The following is a 3,703-nucleotide window of genomic DNA, read 5'->3' as shown; positions in this document are numbered from 1 at the left end:
ACTTTACTACTTGATGACAGGAATCTCAACTGAGATTATGCCATCTGAGAAAATTCTAACAAACCTGTTGGCCACCGCCAGTTATGCCAACAGATGCACAATGGGAATCCCACAAGGAGAAGACCAAGAGAAAGGCAAAAAGAATAATTGAAGAAATGAAAGCAAATAATAATAATAATAATAATTGGCAAAGCCCCCCTCCCTGCCCCAAATCTCTTTACATCAAAAAAATTTTTTTCATTAAATGCCCTGTGTTACTTAACGAGATCCACTGTCACTGTTTCCCCACAGTGTGGAAAAGTATGGCTGTGAAGAAGTCAACAAAGAATTCTTGCTTTGTAAAACCACACTGGAACCTAAGCCTTTTCTTCTAAAAATAAGTGTAGAATCACTGCCAAGCGCTCATTAAGCTCTTTCCTCTTGGCATCACCCTCTGTTCTAGCTGACAGGAAAGACCTCTGTCATGCCCCAAATTGGTGTGGAAAAAAAAAAAAAAAACCACCAGGAGGATGCAGCTCCCAGAGCGAGTGTTCTTCATTCATCACCAAAGGAGATGACCGCCCAAAAGGCAGAAACCACCCGTGGGCTGTCATCACTCCGTGACACCAAAACAACGGGCTGGAGAGGTCAGTCTAAGGACTTCTTCTGACCTCATGAAACCCGGGGGATGTTGCATCTCGCTTTTCTTTTCTTCTCTGAATTGACAGAGCTGGTTGGCATGTGGTATCATGTGGCTGGAGCCACGGGGTGTATTGCTGGAGCGCTTCAGATGGTGGGTCAGCTGAGGTATGTTCAAATGCCCTCTTTTGGTTCTTGAAAAATTGGCACGAGGAGGTCTGGCATCACTCCCCACTCAGAGAGCCACTGGATTAAATCAGCTCACTGGTGGGAGGTGAGGCCGTGCAAATGCCCTAGGGTCAGGGCAGCACCGTTGCTTCAGGTCCCCCCTCTGGGTCTGCAGGAGGCCCTCCCCCGGATGCAAGGAGATGGGCTCCGTGGGTTGGGTCTTTTCTACTTTGAAAAGGTTTCCCGAGAGTTCCTTAGCAATCGCAGATCTTTCTGACTCTTTCTGATTCAACACCATCAAGACTACTTCTCCCGACATAGAGTTGAGTTCAGTAGGGCTGAAGACGCACGTCAGGGAAAGGTTACGTTAATCCTAAAACTGAATGCTTTTCCCATTTTGGAAGGATACTTTCTCAGTTTTCTTAGTTGCTGCTTTCCTGTTTTAGTTTCTCTTAAAGACAATTATAATCTTTTTTCTTTTTTAAAATGGAGTCATGGGCAGCCCAGGTGGCTTAGTGGTTTAGCACCACCTTCAGCCCAGGGCCTGATCCTGGAGACCCGGCATCGAGTCCCATGTTGGGCTCCCTGCATGGAGCCTGCTTCTCCCTCTGCCTGTGCCTCTGCCATTCTCTGTGTGTCTCTCATGAATAAATAAGTAAAATCTTAAAAAAATATAAATAAATAAAATGGAGTCATCTCTGGAAAATCCTAGAATTAGGTGGAGGTGTGAGTGTATAACCAGGTTAGGTGTGAGTCACACCTGACTCGTGAGTATACCCTCTGCACAGGGGCTTCTCTGCCTCCCTGGGCTATGCCGTGCAATAGGGGCTGACCATTCACTTCACTCGTTGTGTGAACATGGGTAGCTGTACCTCTCCGTGCCTCAGTTTCTCACTTGAAAATGGGGAAGAACCAGAGTATTTACTTAATGATATCAAGGAATGGCATGTACTAAGCATTTTATAAGTATTTTTGGTTGTTGTTGTTACAATAACAATGATTATTAGACTGTGAGCCCCTTGGTACACAGTAGGTGCTCAATAAATATTGAGTGGGTGGTTGAATGAATGAGTAAAAGGATAACCCTTTAAATGTGGAAGCAGCCGTGAGAACAAGAATACAACCCACAGGCCCACTGAGTGTAGGTTAGGAACTTCCTAGATCTTTCTGGATAGACAGATAGTCGTTAATGCTTCTATGTCTGGTGCAAAAGGAGTATATGTAAATAGGAACAGGGGACAATGGTGAGACCCCATTTTTTAAGGTTTATTTATTTGATGGGGGTTAATGAAGAGCAGAAGGAAGGAGAGAGGGAATCTCAAGCAGGTTCTGCACTGATCAGAAGGGAGCCTGACATGGGGCTCGATCTCACAACCCTGAGATCATAACCCAAGTCAGAACCAAGAGTCGGACCCTTAACCGACTGAGCCTCCCAAGGCCCCATGAGACTCTGTGTCTTATATTTGCTGATGTAGGTATTAAAAGAATGTATTTATTTGTATACTTGATGCAAAAAAAGAAGCAGTGATGCTTGCCCAGCTGCAGAGAGACATGGCACCTGTTGGAGAGTCTGGAGACACAGGAGAGATCCCAGGAACCCTGAAGGACATTCTGGAAGCAACAGCTATTGACAGCTACAGTTGCTATAACTGAAGCTACTGCTACTGATCACGTTGCCACCAGAGGAGTTGCCTCAGAAAGACGTGGAAAACCACTGGGGACCAGGGAAGAAATGGTTGAGACACGCTTTCCTTGGGAGAGCCTTGCCAAGGGCCACTGTGGGTCCCACATTGGGAGCTACACACCCATGGACAGGTGGGGAGACCCCCATGCTTCTGGCTCCAGCCATCTCTGCCTCGCAATCCTTGACTTTCTCGTGGAGGGTAGAGACTGTGAGTGTCCCAGTGTCTTCCCCTAAAGAAAAAGGCTGGTGGACACTGGGACAGCCTGGTCACAGGAAGCTTAGGTTCTTGGTGAAGGATTTGGGTTCCTGTCCCCGCCTGTGTACCCCATTGTAGCTGAAGGAAATTTCCTGATTACCAATCATTATTTAATTCCTTACTTGTTTGCTTTTTTTTTCTCCTTAGGAATTAAAATGATGGTACTACTACAAACCAGGAAAATCTGTCATAAGATAGACACTCCTGTCTTTTTGCCAGAAGCTCACTCAGTACGTGCGGGCAAGTTACTGAACGTCGCCTCCTTCCAGCATGGTTTTCCCCATCTATGAGGTCGGGCTCCCTTCCCATTAAATATGGATAGTGTTGATCTACACCTGCTGACTCTCCCCTTTGTGTTGCTGTTTTATATTCATGGAAGCCCAGCAAGGAACAAAATATAGAATTCAGTGCAGAGCTTCTGTTCTTTGGGTTTTCATTCAAAATTCAACAGGTAGATGGAACTCCCGCATAAGAAAAGGATGAGGTGACTTGGGGGAGGCGGGTCATGCCACACAGTAATGCTGCTTGGATATGGGCTGCCAAGGGCTCTGAGGGCCAGAGTGATCTTTCCAAAGAAAAGAGCCTGGAGACGTGAACAGCGTGTGCCAAGGTCACGCTAAGTGAGTTTTGCAGGCCCCAAAATCAGTGTCGGTGTGAGCTATGCAAACACAGTCAACTCCCATTGTCCTGGAACCAGCCTGGTAATTTTGTGCTCATCTTTAGGACAAATGGAGATGAGACAACTGCATATGGCTAATTTATCCAAAAAGCAACAAAACAACAGTACATTCTCAAGTAACTCATGTGCAAGTGTGCTAAGTACTGTCAGAAAGTGCAAAGGTACTAAGCAAACTCCCTGCCCTCAAAGAGTTGACCATATTGTTGGTGAAAGACACCTACTAAAAATAAAAGCAAACTCCTTCATGCTGCTGGTGAACAGTGATGTTCTAAAACACTCAGTGATGTCAATAAGTATG

The 3,703-nt window shown here is 45.7% G+C and overlaps 1 long non-coding RNA gene across 2 annotated transcripts; it reads left to right on the top strand.

Annotated features, from left to right (window-relative positions):
* The first annotated feature begins 522 nt into the window (after positions 1-522).
* On the top strand, positions 523-3,140 carry LOC112907786 (uncharacterized). 2 transcript variants are annotated; one of them, XR_003232816.2, is made up of 3 exons: positions 523-786; positions 2,306-2,601; positions 2,874-3,140. It is a non-coding gene; the product is annotated as an uncharacterized lncRNA (long non-coding RNA). The 2 variants fall into 2 exon arrangements; XR_011998237.1 differs by lacking the exon at positions 2,306-2,601.
* Positions 3,141-3,703: the final 563 nt, after the last annotated feature.

Source organism: Vulpes vulpes, chromosome 2 (assembly GCF_048418805.1).
Source record: "Vulpes vulpes isolate BD-2025 chromosome 2, VulVul3, whole genome shotgun sequence".
NCBI lineage: Eukaryota > Metazoa > Chordata > Mammalia > Carnivora > Canidae > Vulpes > Vulpes vulpes.
Note: the sequence above shows the minus strand (reverse complement) of the source record. Positions and strands in the feature narration are given on the sequence as shown.